The sequence below is a fragment of the Schistocerca cancellata genome, chromosome 7 (assembly GCF_023864275.1).
Source record: "Schistocerca cancellata isolate TAMUIC-IGC-003103 chromosome 7, iqSchCanc2.1, whole genome shotgun sequence".
NCBI classification, from domain to species: domain Eukaryota; kingdom Metazoa; phylum Arthropoda; class Insecta; order Orthoptera; family Acrididae; genus Schistocerca; species Schistocerca cancellata.
The window spans coordinates 196,295,858-196,314,811 of record NC_064632.1 but is presented as its reverse complement, the minus strand read 5'-3'; positions in this window follow the sequence as shown (position 1 = coordinate 196,314,811).

Below are 18,954 nucleotides of genomic sequence, written 5' to 3'. Positions count from 1 at the left end.
GGCCGTCTTCCGCTCACGCCCCAACATCGTGCAGCCCACCTCCAGTGGTGTCGCGACAGGCGTGAATGGAGGGACGAATGGAGACGTGTCGTCTTCAGCGATGAGAGTCGCTTCTGCCTTGGTGCCAATGATGTTCGTATGCGTGTTTGGCGCCGTGCAGGTGAGCGCCACAATCAGGACTGCATACGACCGAGGCACACAGGGCCGCATCATGGTGTGGGGAGCGATCTCCTACACTGGCCGTACACCACTGGTGATCGTCGAGGGGACACTGAATAGTGCACGGTACATCCAAACCGTCATCGAACCCATCGTTCTACCATTCCTAGACCGGCAAGGGAACTTGCTGTTCCAACAGGACAATGCACGTCCGCATGTATCCCGTGCCACCCAACGTGCTCTAGAAGGTGTAAGTCAACTACCCTGGCCAGCAAGATCTCCGGATCTGTCCCCCATTGAGCATGTTTGGGACTGGATGAAGCGTCGTCTCACGCGGTCTGCACGTCCAGCACGAACGCTGGTCCAACTGAGGCGCCAGGTGGAAATGGCATGGCAAGCCGTTCCACAGGACTACATCCAGCATCTCTACGATCGTCTCCATGGGAGAATAGCAGCCTGCATTGCTGCGAAAGGTGGATATACACTGTACTAGTGCTGACATTGTGCATGCTGTGTTGCCTGTGTCTATGTGCCTGTGGTTCTGTCAGTGTGATCATGTGATGTATCTGACCCCAGGAATGTGTCAATAAAGTTTCCCCTTCCTGGGACAATGAATTCACGGTGTTCTTATTTCAATTTCCAGGAGTGTATATAAGGGCGATGTACTTTAGGACATTATTGTGGAAATGAAAGAGGACGTAGATGAAGATGAAATGGGAAATATGATACGGCATGAGGAGTCTGACAGAGCACTGAAAGACCTAAGTCGAAACAAGGTCCAGGAGCAGACAACACTCAATTTGAATCACTGATAACTTTGGGAGAACCAACCCTGACAGAACTCTACCATCTGGTGAGCAAGATGTATAAGACAGGTAAATTACCCTCAAACTTAAAGAAGGATATAGTAATTTCAATCCCAAAGAAAGCAGGTGTTGACAGATGTGAAAATTACTGAACTATCAGTTTAATAAGTCACGGCCGTAAAACACTAATGCGAATTCTTTACGGACGAATAGAAAAACTGGTAGAATCCGACCACGGGGAAGATCAGTTTGGATTGCGTAGAAATAATGGAACTTGTGAGGCAATGCTTAAATTACGACTTATCTTAGAATATAGGTTAAGGAAAGGCAAACCTACGTTCCTAGCATTTGTAGACTTAGGGAAAGCTTTTGACAATGTTGACTGGAATACTCTCTTTCAAATTCTGAAGTTGGCATGGGTAAAATACAGGGAGCGAAAGGCTATTTATAATTTGTACAGAAACCAGATGACAGATATAAGAGTCGAGGGGCACGAAAGGGAAGCAGTGGTTGGTAAGGGAGTGAGACAGGGTAGTAGCGTATCCCCGATGTTATTCAATCTGTACACTGAACAAGCAGTAATGGAAACAAAAGAAAAATTCCGATAAGGGATTAAAATTCTTGGAAAAGAAATAAAAACTTTGAGGTTCGCTGATGACACTGTAATTCAATCAGAGACAGCAAAAGTCTCGGAAAAGCAGTTGAACGGAATGGACAGTCTCATGAATTGAGGACATAAGATGAATATCAACATAGGCAAAATGAGGATGATGGGAAGTAGTCGAATTAAATACGATGATGCTGAAGGAATTAGATTAGGAAATGAGGCACTTGAAGTAATAGATAAGTTTTGCTGTTTTGGGAGCAAAATAACTGACGATTGTTCAAATGGTTCAAATGTCTCTGAGGACTATGTGACTTAACATCTGAGGTCATCAGTCCCCTCGAACGTAGAACTACTTAAACCGAACTAACCTAAGGACATCACACACATTCATGCCCGAGGCAGGATTCGAACTTGCGACCGTAGCGGTCGCGCGGTTCCAGACTGAAGCGCCTAGAACCACTCGGCCACACTGGCCGTCCAACTGATGATGATCGAAGTAGAGAGGATATAAAATGTAGACTGGCAATGGCAAGGAAAGTGTTTCTGAAGAAGAGAAATTTGTTACCATCGAGTATAGAATTAAGGGTCAGGAAGTCGTTTCTGAAAATATTTGTATGGAGTGTAGCCATGTATGGAAGTGAAACATGGACGATAGAGAGTTTAGACAAGAAGGAAATAGAAGCTTTCGAAATGTGGTGCTACAGAAGAATGCTGATGATTAGATAGGTAGATCACATAACTAATGAGGACATACTGAATAGAATTGGAGAGAAGAGAAATTTGCGGCACAACTTGACTAGAAGAAGAGATCGATTGATAGGACATGTTCTGAGGCATCAAGGCATCCCCAATTCAGTATTGGAGGGCGGCGTGGAGGGTAAAAACCGTAGAGGGAGACCAAGAGCTGAATACAATAAGCAGATTCAGAAGGATGTAGGTTGCAGTAGGTACTGGGAGGTGAAGAAGCTTGCGCAGGATAGAGTAGCATGGAGAGCTGCATCAAACCAGTCTTTGGACTGATGACCACAACAACAACAACAACGTTGCAGCTTAATATATTTTGAATAAATGGGAGCATCGGTCGTAAAGAGTGAAATCCTCTGTTTTATAGATCGATTTCTGTCACTGGGTGACGGTCGTCATTGCAGATTATTCGAACCTGGTGCCCCATATCAACACGAAAGTCAACATTTTCCTTTCGGTGTAACATGTGCTGTGATAATTACTTCCAACAGATATCTTCACTTTTACTGCATACAACAGTTTTGAAATTACAGAAGAACCTATCTTGTAATCTTATCAGTTGTGGATCCGACATAGAATGTTATTATGATATGGACCTACAAGGTTCGAATTGTTTGCATTGAAGATGGTCACATAGTGGCCGAAATCGATCAGTAAAATAAGGGATTTCAAACTTTACAACCGATGCTGCCATTTATCCAAAATATATTGACAATAATACGGTCTGGTGCACACGGTTCAAAATATAGTTAGACATCATCTTTACAGGTGTCTCACTTTAAGTTTCAGTTCAGTTACAATTAATTATGTATAGCCGTCGATGAAGAAACAATACCGTGTAACTGACAAATTGCCGATTTTTCGTTTTTCAGTCAGATTACGTCATTGACCGTACGCGCATCTGCTCTCAACGCCATAATGCCGAATTTTTAATTAGTTATCACGAAAAAATTATCTAAAACAGTACCGCGTATGTGATACAGCAAATAATTAGATGGCAATACCGCGGAACTGTAGAGAATTAAATACCGCGTATCTACAATCTATGGATATTGTAAACAATAACACATACATACAAAAGCGCGGGCAGACGCAGCACATTGTTACTGCCTTATTGCGTATTTAACAGTGCTCGAAAGGGGTTCCATGCTTCTTAGCTTCATTCGTGATAATGGACAGCGATATAGGTGACGCTCTTATTACTGAAGAAGAATTTTTTTCTCAGCTGAAATCAGCTTATGAAAGCGGAGAACCGTTCCTGAGCGTTACTGACAGCGGTAAGAAAATTTTTCTATTACTCACCTTTGAATGTTAGTAGCACCGCAAATGTCTTATTGTGATATAAATCAGAACGCCCGCACTTCACTCGTTCTGTGTTTTATTCATTTCTGCCAAAGATTTCTAGACTGTCCACTTTCTTGTAGGATATCCCGTAAATGCAAAACAAACAACAGGCGAGAAAAGTCATAACGCTGAAGTTATATTTACCGAAGAAGAATTAATTTTGTATATGGGGTTCTCGGTTAATGTTCCTGCATCATCTAATGACGCAGGTAAATTTTCTTGGGATTATTGTTAATAGTATTCCTGATGCCGTCGTTCTCAGAAATACATGAATTTGAGCTTCATCTTTGTCTGCTTAAATTAATTTATAAATATTTTTCCATCTAGAAACTTCAGTGGCTGTATCCAACAATGCTCAAAATGAAACCACAGTCACACTTTCGACTAGAGACGACAGTACTTCATACTCATTGCTATGCTACAGTGCTCATTGTTTGTCAAACGCTCTGGATAAATTATTGGAAGATCACGGGAGCAATAATGTTGCTGACAGTAAAGGCCACGAATTTTAAGCTGACGTAAGCAGTGACAGGAAAGGGAGGTCTAAACCACATCCTGAAGATTGGAAGAAAAATGCCAATAAAATTCTCAGAATGTTTGGACAGACGTATATTGGATACAAAAGAAGTCGAATTGGCAAAATCACTCATGATACTCCAAGAGAAGCACGAAAATTAGACCCAACATGTGCTTCTAAGATGAGCCAGAAATCCGTTCAAAGGAAGCGACATCAGTTTTCTGCTGATGATAGGCAGGCAGTATTTAACACATTTTGGGATCAGAGGAAGGTTTACGTCATCAACCTTGTGGACGTAATTCCAACCAAACGTCCAGGGAAGAACACTGGCGAATCCAGGAGAAAAGGGACGCTCATTTATCATTTGAAAAATGAGGTGGGGAAACATAAAGTAAGCAAAAAGATGTTTCTCAACAGTCTTGAGATTAAAGAATGGACTGTCTGATATTGGCTGGGTTATTCCACACATGGGATGAGTCCTGATACAGAATCGTCACGACCTCGAATCAAAGAGACGAAGAAGAAAGATGAGAGAACCTTGATGACAGAATTGCTGCACTCTCTTCCGAAACTTCCGTCGCATCACTGCAGGAAATCCTCCTCGAAGTTGTACCTTGAGCCTATTCTACAATCCAAATAACAGCTGTATGGGCTCTATGTGGAAAAATATCATGCGGAGAAGGTTTCACCATTAAGTTGGGCTACCCTTAACTTGATTTTAGAAGATGGTAATATTAGCTTTTTCTCCCCCAAGAAAGACCAGTGCGACTTGTGTTTTAGTTACAGGCTTGGTAACTTAAGTGAAGACGTGTGGTAGCAACACACAGAACGGAAAGGGCATGCAAGGATACAAAAAGATGCTGACAAAAAAGAAGCCCAGCAGAAGTTCTGCTCAGCGTACACTGTGGACTTACAGGCCGTGAAAGTAGCTGCATTTTCAAGTGCAAGTGCAGTTTATTATAAAACAAAAATTGGCTGTTCATAACTTTACAATGTATAATTTATAAAGTCATGATGCAGTGTGTTACTGGTTCGATGAAACGCAAGGTGATTTGGTTGCATCATGTTTTGCCTCATGCATCATGGACACCCTATCCAGAACGATTAAGGAAAATCCTGTTTAAGTTATTCTGTGTTCTGACAGCTGCACATATCAGAACAGAAATGTGATATTATCAAATGCTCTTTTAAGATTAGCAATTGATACTTGACTATTCCTAACACAAAAGTTTTTGAAGAAAGGCCATACTCAGATGGAATGTGATTCAGTTCACAGTTCCATTGAGTGCAAGCTTAAAGGACGTGAAGTTACACTTTCTAGCCAATACGCTATGATATCTAAAGAAGCGAGAGCAAAGCCACAGCCATACAAAGTCCATTATCTAGATTATTCCTTTTTCATCAACTACGCAGAGAAAGGTTTGTGGTAGTACGACTCAATTAGCCCTGGAAGAGGAGGAGGAGGAGGAGGAGGAGGAGAGTAGTGTTTAACGTCCCGTCGACAACGAGGTCATTAGAGACGGAGCACAAGCTCGGGTTAGGGAAGGATGGGGAAGGAAATCGGCCGTGCCCTTTCAAAGGAACCATCCCGGCATTTGCCTGAAGTGATATAGGGAAATCACGGAAAACCTAAATCAGGATGGCCGGACGCGGGATTCAACCGTCGGCCTTCCGAATGCGAGTCCAGTGTACTAACCACTGCGCCACCTCGTTCGGTAGCCCTGGAAGAGCTGTAAAAAATGAGGCTACAGTTACCGTTCTGAGAGCGCTGCAGTACTGCCCAAACGGTATTATTTACTGCAAGTGCTCTTTCAACGAGGTGTGGCAAGAATTACCGAGGCGTCCGAGGAAAATTCTTGCAGATGTTTGCTTTCCGAAACTATACACGGAAAGACTCAAATCAATAAATCCAAATGGGATCATTTAAAACGACTTAAATCTGTTCTTCCTAAAGATTGTCATAGTTATTATGGCAATATTCCTTATGAATCAAAATGATCGCGGAGGTAACTGTGTGAGAGTATCAGTGCAGTGTAATTCTCTGTTGCTGCTTTGAGTGACGTTTATGATTTTTCTTGAAGAAATGTGCAGACATTATCGGAACTATATAAAAAGTATATTTATTTAAAGTGTTTGTATGAAATCTTTCAATAAAAAAGTGATTAATGCACCAAAACGGGTTCTTACTGGCTTCCTCACCACCAAATACCAACGTAAATGTGTCAAGTCGTGCCGGGGGACTGACAAACAAATAGCGCGTAAGTAACAGATCATGGCATAAATACCGACACAATTCCGCGAATGTGTCGTAATTAAACTTTCTAAAGCGTATATTTTTGTTTCACATTTTTATTTGATCCAATATTTCCTTGTAGTGCAACGATACAAAAATAGCGCCGCTGTGACTTGTATTAGGCATTTTAGACAATTTTTTACCTCTTGTGTAAAATTCTTATTTTGCTACTTACGCGGTATTGTTTCTTCACCGACGATATGTAAGACTTTGGTGTAGAGCCCTAACATTCCGTGGCTTTCCTGAGACGATGTAGTCCATTTTACCCAATCAAATACTAAAGATAATTGGAAAGTTTTAATGATTCTGTTTGTGTATGAGTGCGTCTTTGCCAATACGTGCGCGTGCGCCTGTGTGTGTGTGTGTGTGTGTGTGTGTGTGTGTGTGTGTGTGTGTGTTTGTTTGTTTGTTTTGTTTGTGTAAGAACAAAGGTTTCTTTTATTTGCAAGTGTAGAGGTGAGATGGCGCTATTCAGTTCTGATTTATTTCGATAAAACAATCGCCTTCGAGGAGACAACCTCGTATTTTGTTTAAGAAAAGCGACAGTTAGCGGTCCATCACACATTCTGAACAACGTTAAGAGCAGTGATCTTGGTGTTTTGGCATCATAAAGTTATTTTGAAATATGTTAACACAACAGGTAGAAAAGGAATGGTAGTCTGATAGAGAAGTGCTTGCTTGAAAAATGCGTAATGTCGGTTTGCAGCCTTTCTCAGCTGTTTTTCAAAGGTATATTGATAAGCCGAAACATTATGACACTGCCCACTGCAATGTTGAATGCCGCCTGGTGGCGTTGGGGACACGTGACGCGGAAACAAAACTATGTAAGTGGAGCAGCACGGACTGGGGATCGCCCTAGCAAAGACATAGGCTGAAAATAGGGAAATCCATTGAGATAAGCGACTTTGACAATGGATAGAGTATTATTACACACTGCCTATGCACGAATATCTCGAAAACGGGTAAGCAGGTCGAATAATCACGTGCTACTGTCGTGAGCATCTACGGAAAGAGGTAGAAGGACACTTAAACTACCACTAGACGGTAAATGGTTGGACGCCCACGACTCTTCACAGAACGGGGTTCGGAGGCTTGTCTGCTCTGTAAAGCAAGATAGTTGTTGATCTGTGGCCTCTCTCCCGAAAGAGCACAATGCTGGTGCATGCACAGGTGTTTCGGAGCACACAGTTCGTCGTATATTGTTGAACATGGGGCTCCCTGACACACCACCCCTACGTGTTCACATGTTCACCCAACAACAGCGTCAGTTACGACTGCAGTGGGCATAGGGCCATAGGGACTCGGTTGCCGATTAATGGAAACGTGTCGGCTCTTCGCATGGATCACATATTTACTGCTCTAGATCGATGGTCGTCTCCACAAACGCCGTCATCGAGGTGAACGGCGGTTCGACACGTGCAGCGCACCACATATTCAGGCTGGTGGGAGAAGTATCAAGCTATGGGAGACATTCTACTGCGCTTGCCTGGGACCTGTATTAGTAATCGAAGACACGCAGACAGCTGCGAACCACTTCAATGCTTTCATGCTTAATGTCTTAGCCGATGGCGATGTCATCTGTCAGCAGTATTATTGATCATGTCTCGGAGCGTGAACCGTGCTAGAGTGGTTTCAGGAGAATTATAGTGAACTCACGCTGATATCTGGCAAGCAAATTCGTCTGATGTATGTCCTATGGAAACCATCTGTGTCGCTATCTGATGTCATCACAATGTACGCAAATAAGCGGCCCGTTATTTAAGCGAGGTACGTGACCTGTGCGTAGGCGTCTTATGCTACATACATCCACAAACCCACCAACAACATCAGTGATGTATTTCGTTTTAAACAGGGTCAAACAATCTATTATGCAGGTGGTCATAACGTTTTGGTTCTTCAGTGTACATCGAAGAAGCAATACAGGATGCTAAAGGAGAGTTAAATAACCTTATTAAAATTTATGTCGAAATATATCAGTGATAAGATTCTCTGCCGATAATGCCATCCTCTGTGAAAGTGAGCAGAATAAAAGGACCTGATGAATAGAATGATCAGTTTACTGAGCACAGAACATCGATTTACACTAAATAAAGGTAATAGTATGGAGGAACAATAGAATTGAGATTATCAATAAGGTAACGACAGGTTTTACATTCACGTAGTAGCCGAAAATAATGTATTCTGCTACTAAGTGAAATAACGCATGGTGGATGAAACATAATAAAGCGTGATGAACGAAGCAAGAAGGACTTTAGAGGGAGACTAGTGCAGTTGAAGGCAGTATTCCCCTCCAAAATACGTCTACAAATACTTTAGTAAAATCGTCGCTGTTAAAAATAATTATCACTGTAAGGCGTCAGAGTCTAACGGACCTTACATGAACGTTATACGTAACCGGAATGATACAGTATGAGATCCTCAGAAAATAATAATTACATTATATCAACAAAAGGCAATTGCAGTTAATCTCATGTACCCGAAAACTAACAAAACAATCTATACCAATATGTGGACAGTGGCATGAAACAAACAGGATACAGCAAAACACATTTTGGAGACGAACCGAGCAGGTGGCTAATGATATCATAAAACTCACATTAGCAATAGAACGGTGAGCGTCAACGCAGAACGGGATAAGGGCAGAACAATACATTATTCCTTTAGACGTAAATGAGGCTGAGACCGAAGATAAGGGGCTGCATGTTATTAAAGGGGCGAGGCTGTGACACAGAAAGAAAAAGACAAATGTTTATTCACCTGTAGTGAGACGGTGATTGGCTGAAGCCATACTTGGCGACGCAGATGCGACACAGTGGGGAGATCCCCATTATATAAAAGCAATTTGAGACATAAAATTAAGGCTCTCTCTCTCTCTCGTCTCACGGTGGACCGCACAAGTGGGTAGAAATGAGTGAAGGCGTTGATAATTTGCTTTCTGCGAAGTGAGGACGATACGCTTTACGTATCGTGGCGACAGATAGCAAAGCGGTAGTTAAATATTCATCCAGGAATTTTTGCGAGCAAAGAAATTATGCACGTCGCTCCAACCCCCAGTGAGTGTGAAATATCCGTTATTTTGACTAGATTAACGTTCTACTGAATGCAGGAAAGTTGCACCTGAGTGAATTCAGTCAAGGTCCGAGTAGGGAATTATCGTTTCAGATAAAGCACAGAGACAACACCATTGCACACGTCGCTTGGTGAAGTACTGTCGCACATTGGTCCACAGTAAATACTGCGTCTAGATTTAGCTCACTCCAACTTTCATACGCTTTGACCATTGAATATCAAAAGCTAGGACACCAACCTACCCTCACATTGGGTACATGAGAGTTTTTCATTGGTTCAAAAAGTAAATTTATTCTCCACCAACTCAGTGCTTTGACCAGCTACGACAACGTAGATTTAAATGAGCTGATTTGGATTTATAATATTTATTCCTTCCTGTGATAAAAAATTTTCACCTGTAGAGATAACGATTTTATTAATCGTCATTCCAATATGTACAAGAATAAAATATTTTGTTATTGATTATCGAAAGTAATTTAACATGTTTGTTGTTTGTCACTTGACCCCTGAAAGTAACAGTTAATAAACTGTATGTAGAATGAAAAAGGAAATAGCTGCTTTGTCTTTCTAGAAGAGACGCCAAATTTTCACTTTTATTAATTCGTGCATTCTAGGTAGCTGACAGCAGCATTTCTAATGATTTTTGTTAAAATATGCCCCTGATATTAGCTGCATTACAGGCCCAGGGTCATATTTATTTAGAATGTCTGTTTGACAGCCTCGGCTTGAGAAGGCAGATCAGAGGTTTTGTCCACTTGTGCGCTAAGTGGTAAGCTAAGTTTGTGCACATTTATACACTCAAAGTGCACAGGCAAAGGTCGGACGGATTACAAAATGGCGACCTTTCACGATGCGAAATTACAGCATTCTGATAGATTGATGGTTTGCTTTTGATAGGTACGAAACACACAATCCTCCCAAACAATAAGCTGACGGAAATTGGAGCAAAAAATGTAAATGTAAATGTGGCTCAACTGTGTAGTAAGTTTAGACAGAATTGTATTCACAAAGTTCTTATTTGCTGGCGCACAGGAAGTACGACACATCGTTGAATACTGACACAACTCCAGTAACCAAAATACTATATAAAAGGCGAGGAAACGGGTTAAGATATTGAATATAGTACCATGGATGATCATCTGGGGTAGAATCATGTCTTATGATCAGATGTTAACGCGTAGTCTGGCTCGGAAAATTCGCGGGCAGCAACGGTTAGTGGAACGACAGAAATATTTGATGAAGACAAAGAAAAGTCATGGAAGATCTTGATAGGATCGAGTTGGACATGCAACTGGTAGGTCAGCGTGAACAACACGAGACAGAACATGTAGAAATACCGAATGACACCGAAAATGCAACACATGATGTTCAACATGGTCCAAAGAATGGATATGAGAACGGCTTTGCTAATGAATCAGACGCTGTGTCTGTAGATAGGACTTAAGTCTATTGAACAAAACGTACTCACGCTGAATCAGTGTTAGTGCTCCTACACTATGTTCGGAAGTGAATGAAACAGTTCAGAGATAGGGTGCGGCTTCATCAAATGGCAACTGGCGACAATGTCGTTTATGACAACAACCTCAGAAATCATAAAAGCGTACAGAGGGACGCATAACACATCAAACAACACAGTTTCAATTGTTGGTTGGTTGGTTTGGGGAAGGAGACCAGACAGCGTGGTCATCGGTCTCATCTGATTAGGGAAGGATGGGGAAGGAAGTCGGCCGTGCCCTTTCAGAGGAACCATCCCGGCATTTGCCTGGAGTGCTTTAGGGAAATCACGGAAAACCTAAATCAGGATGGCCGGACGCGGGATTGAACCGTCGTCCTTCCGAATGCGAGTCCAGTGTCTAACCACTGCGCCACCTCGCTCGGTACAGTTTCAAGAATCAGTAAAACGTATAGAAGGGCGCATAACATAAGGGCAAAAAGAAAAGTGCGCATAACAGTGGGGCTGAAAGACACTAACAAGGAAATACAAAAAACGCATGATAATAGTCAAGTCCAATTACATCAAATGCGAACTGAAGCAAAGGAAGCGCAAATCACCCTTCAAACGCTCGATACAGGGCACAAACAATTGTGAACAGACACTGACACTCTGCAAAGAGACATGGTTACGTTGCGTGAAATTACGCAACAAAGGGTCAAAAAGGTTTAACAATATGTCGAATTTTTTGCCATCAAAGCGACAACGAAGGCGAAACATTTTGTTGCTGAGACGATGTGTCACAAAAGAACAACAAAAGCTGTATTAAAGAAAGTCAATTGCGTATTTTAAATATACAAGAGAAAACGAACACCAATTTCAACGGCTGAGATCGGAAGTCTTAACTTTCAATCGAAAGTCGTGGTGACGGTGAAAGCGTTAGTGAGGAGTCTCAGAAAACGATAGAATCCACTTTACTGTCCGTAAATACTACGGTGAATACTGCAAAATCAACAGTTGCGCGAGAAATTGTGTGTGACGTAAGACGGAAAGGCACATGTGGACGCCAGTCCGAAACCGCAAACCGCCAACGGGAAATTAGTCCAAACCAGCGTATGCCAGAACATCACGGTAACCGTAGGGAACAGTCTGGATTGCGACCACTTGTCCAAGAAAGAATAACAGGTCAATCTGGAATAAAAGTGCGTGGTTTGCAGCAAGGATCAGTACGTCAAGCACAAAGCGTGGCTTACGCTGATCAAACCACAGTGACGCGTTACGCAACGTCACAACCTGTAGGACGAATACCGACGGGTTAGAGTAAGGTGTCTAACGAGCCAGAATTTCTTACGCGTCAAGATACAGAGCGAGTAGCGGACGTTATGCACGCATATTGCGCAATGAGAAGTGCAAGTGATTCTACTGCACAAATATCACAGAATGAACCAAGCTACGCACGTTGGGCCGGCCGGTGTGGCCGTGCGGTTATAGGCGCTTCAGTCTGGAACCGCGTGACCGCAACGGTCGCAGGTTCGAATCCTGCCTCGGGCATGGATGTGTGTGATGTCCTTAGGTAAGTTAGGTTTCAGTAGTTCTAAGTTCTAGGGGAGATGACCACAGATGTTAAGTCCCATAGTGCTCAGAGCCATACGCACGTTGGCGTGGATTTGACGGAAACCAAGGACAGAATTCCAGTCTTCAAACCCATCAGGTACGTCACAGAGAGAAGCGAGAGATTTTGATGATAACCACTTTCTTACAGTGCGGAAATACCAGCAATATAAGGAAGATGCAAATATTCTACACCACCGCACATTTATTGACCAATTTAAAGTAGGAATACCTACACAGTGGCCATTGAAACATTAAGTTAGAGTTTATTTGCTCACATATGGAGGGAAGCGTTGCTAAAACTACGCAGAAGTTAGCAGATACTTGCCATTCGTATGATTCGCCGGCCGGAGTGGCCTAGCGGTTCTAGGCGCTACAGTCTGGAGCCGCGTGACTGCTACCGTCGCAGGTTCGAATCCTGCCTCGGGCATGGATGTGTGTGATGTTCTTAACTTAGATAAGTTTAAGTAGTTTTACGTTCTAGGGGACTGATGACCTCAGAAGTTAAGTCCCATAGTGCTGAGAGCCATTTGAACCATTTTTGAACCATGATTCGTTTAGAGCTGCCTTTATAGCAAGATAATGGTCTCCTGAGGCTCAAATAAGAACAAAATATGGATTATTACAAAATGTCTCATTCGAAAATTCGCGTGAGAAGACAGCAGTCAAATTCTTTGAGAATATGGCTAAAAGGAACCAGTACATACATAACCCACACATCGACGAAGAACTGATTGAAATATGCAAAACGAAACTGGCAAAGAAGTATCAACAAGCCTTGATAAGATGTTGCGGGTGATAATGTAGAAACTTTAAAAGGTGTTTTGAGAGAAGTAGTATTCATGTATGAAAACGACGCTCAAAGACAACGCGATTCAGCACACAGTAATTCTGAAAGAATACGTAATAGTAAGGAGAACAACAATATTGGTAGCGATGGTAGGCCAGAATTGGGATTGAATTTTGGATGAAGTGGGAATAACTACGGAAACACTAGACCACAGCGTAATAATATGGTTTTAATAGTGGTTGGAACAGGTGGAATATAGACGAAAACAGGAATGGAAACTGGAGAACTCGGGATAACCGACAGACAGACATTAATCACCGATCATCAGGTCCATGGAGAAAAAGCAGATGAGTACGTGGTGCGAGAATGCATCTACAGGCAAATACTTCGGGTAGTTACTGGTGAAACGAACCACAGATGTAGGTTGAATTACGACCACCAAATCCTGGGAAGCGTGAGGATTGACTGACGTTAGGTATTGCAGGAGTTCAATCAGGTAACACACTTTCGGCAGAAAGGGATGACAAGGAGTCCACAGCAATAAATAGGTTAAGGTGTGACGTACAAGAGTCGGAATTGGGATCAGGAACGACAGAAAAATCATCAAAGGTATCGATACAGATACTACAAATAGGGAGGAAGTCACAACTGAAGTGTTGGGACGAGATACGTTGGGTTGACAGTGACGATGAGGATGAACTTCCAGCATTACCTAGTAATGAACCATTTAATTATGACGAAGCATTAATGTATATGGTGCAGATGTTTGATTCTGAAAAGCGAACAATGATTTTCATCAGGATAATATGTATCCTACTGTAACCTGTGACGTTACGATTGATCAAGACGATAGTGTTAACCGTCAAAATACGGCTAATACAGGTCATAGAAGAAAGAAAGAGATACTGATAAGTACACCTGATCAAAATCTCGACACGCTACATGATCTACTAAAATCCTTCCACAAATCTTTGGCAAAAAGCAGAAAGAGTCTGAGGCATTGTGGATTGCAGGAATCGAACAAAATCGGGAAGAACATGTCGATAATGGAGAGTAAAATGACAGGGAAAATATCCCATCTGGATCGGAAAACGAACCAGATAATAAGGTATGTGAACAGTGTGATAAATCAGATTCAAATGTATACAATTTTGGTTCATACGAGGACATAGTATGGCAGTATTACCGAGACCATGTAATCATCACACCAGACACAGAAAACAGCGTCGTAAGAAATGACAACACAGCTAAAAATTTGAATCTGCAACTCTCAATGGCAGATAGCAAATATGATAACGAGTTGAATCAGGGTGTAAGTGCAGATACTATTAACATAGAATTTTAGTTCCCAGAATCTAAGAGTGAAGTACTGTCACACTTACAAAATACTTATCAGACTCTAAAATCCAAATTAAACACGATTACACAGATGTACGACGAGGAGACCAACTTAAAGGAAGTAACAAGGTGTGAAAATGAGGATTTAAAATCTGGATTGGCTACTTTAGAAGCTGATCTAGAAGCAGCGAGACTATAGTTGGACAATTTAAAAAAGGGAAGTACTTATCCCCAAACTCTCCATGAAGATCATCAAATGTTAATGGAAAATGACGCACTTATGGATATCCATAAACATCCAGTTGTGACAGAACAAACACACATACATCGGTTAAATTACCAAGAAATTGAGGACATAGTAATGGAGGAAGTCAAAAACGAGAGTACTTCAGATATAAGTCCAATATTTCGTGTAGCAGTCAAGTATATTGTCGTTAACGCAACAGTTGATAGTGGGAGAGAGTTAACGGTGATATCAGAACTGTTATTCAATTGATGTATTTGTGACAATGACTTATTAGTGTTAAAAACACGAAAGGTCAAAGTACACCGACCAATTATGGGACGTTCATCGAGCATTACAAGGCAGACAAGACTGGCATTTAACTGCGAGGGTCATGTAATACGTAGAAACGAATTTTGTCAAAGTACCAAAGATGTCAGTTGATATGACTATCGGAGGTGACTTCCTCAATGAACATAAAGCTGTGTTTGATATGGGCAGAGGAAGTGTCACTTTAGGAGAAATCACCTTTAAATTTGAGAAAAACCTGAAAACCTGAGACATGAAGCAATGTGTGAAAAGTACCTACAGTTACAAATGCAAATAGATGGATATATTGCTTGTCAGAATAATCCGCCATATCTACGGACGACCGAACTACTGCCTATGGATTTGGGAATACTTGAAGACATTTACACAGAGACCGAAAAAAAAGAAGTCTAGAGGGGTTAACAGATCAGCAAAGGTTGGAACTAGATGGAGTATTCAGATTATGTAGTTTAACCGCTAAAAACTGCAGAACAAGAATTTCCGAAGTTGAAAAAGGCGTTAGCGGAAGCACCGATACTGTCACACCCAGATCTTACGCAAGATTTTTGTATGGCAATGGACAGCGGCAAGACTGGGTTAGGCGCAGTATTATTTCAAATCTACGAACAAGATGGACAGATAACGCGTAAGACCATTGCATTTGCGAGTCGTGTGTTATCAAAATGTTAGAGGAATTATTCCATTACAGAGCTGGAAGCTTTAGCAGTAGTCTTGGGTTTCCGAAAGTTTAGATATTTTCTGTTCTGAAGGAAAACTATTGTATAAACAGAACATAAGGCTCTTGAGTTTTTACCCACAGCAAAGTTAACACATGGTAAGCTAGCAAGGTGGATTTTAATCTTGCAAGAGTATGATTTCCGTGTAAAACATAACCCAGGACCGGCAAACAACTTAGCATATTTTCTTTCCAGGTGTCCATAAGTTGCAACCGCAAGTAATACAAAGTTCGGTGCAGATGAAGACCAAATTGGTATATGTTACATAAGCGGAGTTCGTTTTGGAAACTACATAACAGCTTTCTCAACCATTTCAAACGAACACAACAAAGACCCAGAGGTGTTAAAGGTCAAACATAAATGGAAAGACAAGAAATCGGTTGACATTCGTCAGCATTATTTGCTGAAGGATGACGTGCTGTTCTACAGATGAGACCAAGGTACTAGTTTATGGACATTATGTGTTCCTGATGATCACTTGAGCAAGTTTATATCGTACACTCACTTAAGTAATGGGTAATTTGGTCGAAGAAATTTTTAATCAAACTTAAAGAGACCGCACATTTCCCCAACATGAAAAGACGTATTCGGCAAGTACTCAAAAAATGTAAGGATTGCCAACGTGCCAAACACGTTACTTTTCAGACTAGACCACCATTGTCAGCCATAATACCGAAAAAGCTAAAACATCTAGCAGCAACAGATTTGATGGAACCGTTACCAAGGACAAGGAACGGGAACGCATTTATCTTTGTAGTTTTAGAGTTAACATCAAAGTGTGTCACTTTGAACCCCATGAAACGTAAAAAAGGTGTTACGATCAGTAAGGCATTACAACGTGAATTCCTCAAGCAAGTAGGACATGTATAACGGTTAATTTCAAATAACAGGCCCCAATATAGATCTTAACCTTGTTTGGCGACTTTAAGAAGACATAAAATTAAACTGCCAGTTGTGCAGAGCGAACGATGAAGGATATTGGGACATGGTGTCGTCTGTTCAGTAGTTTATGACATACCACATGGGATGCCAATTCACATCATTTACAGACTATTATTAACGAAATGGCACACAGTACTACATGATTACCACCAGTCAGAGTGCTCAAAAATAAAAGACCATTAGATAGGGCAAGAGAAATTGTACAGTTCCCCCATCCAGAAGATCATCACGCCAGCAGATAATAAAATTAGCACTTGAGAACATTGAACAAGCAGCTGCAGAAAGGAAGCTCAGAGGAGACAAAGGTGTGTCCACTCAGGTGTTCCCTGTGGGACACTTGGTTCTTGTTATAACTCACTCATTATCTAATAAAGGAAAACAGGTTTGCCATAAATTCTATCCAGTTAATAAAGGACCCATATTAATTAGTAAAGTGGTTCACAGAAATGCGGTAGGATTGGTGAACCCAAGAATGGGAAAAAATATGTCTACATCGTGCGAGCCACCTAAAGGCTTATAATAAATGATAAGTATTGCAGTGGGCATATGGCAATTAGCTATGAAAACTAAAATATGAAAATATGAAAATAAAAGACCGTAAATATGTTTCAGGTAGCAGCAGATCTCAAGAGGCAGACAGGACAGACTACAAACATGTAAATATTCAAATATAGATACAATAATACTAATCACTTAAATCATCAAAGTAGGTTATCATATAAAAAACTAAAAATGAAAACTAATTGCATGTTGAACTAATTAAAAGTAAAAGAACCATTATAAAATGAAGTAACTTAATGTGTCAGAGATGTATTTTAATTTCCTCTGTAAAGTACTGAAAAAGAAGAAAAAACTATTTAAACGTTCATTTTGCGTTATTCATGTAAATATTCAAATGTAAAGGTTATAGTAAATTTAGATAAAGAAACTTGTAAGTGGAAGTATTAAGAAAAAGTGATTGTAAAAGAAATGAAACAAAACTCAACACAACGTCACTACAATAGTCTGAAGAAGGGAGCCAAACTGACAGCAGAAGCAGAAAGTTGACAGGTAGCTATGGGCTGAGTGTGAGAGTTTATACGATTGCCCAATGAGGCACTGGCGACAGACTGAACACAGAAGTAACGAATTCAGTGTCTCACACTTAACATTAGCACAGAGAACGAGCCAAGTGTATTTTGAAGAATATTGTCCCATGCCTCACACCATTAGCGAGACAATGGGAAAACCCATTAGTAGCGAGGGACACATAAGCCGTACACCTGTGAGGCAGACCCAAGCTAACCCATTCGCAGTGACAAACAATAGCAAACCGTCTGCCACAGCTCATTAGTACAACTACTTGGAAAATAGACTCAGAATATTTCTCTCAAGATACCCGATAGTGAAGATGATAACTGAAATCAGATATATCGCTTCAAAAAGTATCTACTCAGACTTGACCATATGTCATAACAACATTACTGGTAGTCCTTCTGAATACTTTCTATAAGTAGCATATTCTACCCCATTGCACTGGAAGTTGCAAGTTCTAAGAAAGAAGACATGAAGACACAGCAAGTAATGAAGAGAAGAAAGGGTCCAAAGATGAGGGAAAAACACAGCAAGATTTCTTTCCAAATCCTATGCCTTAAACCAGTATGATATTTGGCAGAATCAACAGAAAGCAATATTCAGCAGAACCATGGCAGTTATTTCATTCTAACTATCAAACCAACGAAATTTGGTCAAACCATAACACAGAGTATGCATAATGTGGATATCAAGATTCAGCAACCATTGAGAGGTTACACTCATCAACGTCAATGGCAACTATACCAATAAAGGACTATTCCATCTGTGTTGTCATATCATGGCATTACCTTTGGACATGCAGTTTGTCGCCAAAACTTAGAATCGACCATGCAATGATATTTGTGCTTGAACACTCAGAACTGTAAAGTCCGATAATCTTCATCAACATCATGCAGAGTCTACAACTGACTAGCAGCATCAACCACCACTGATCAACAACAGCATTTAAATTCAAACCT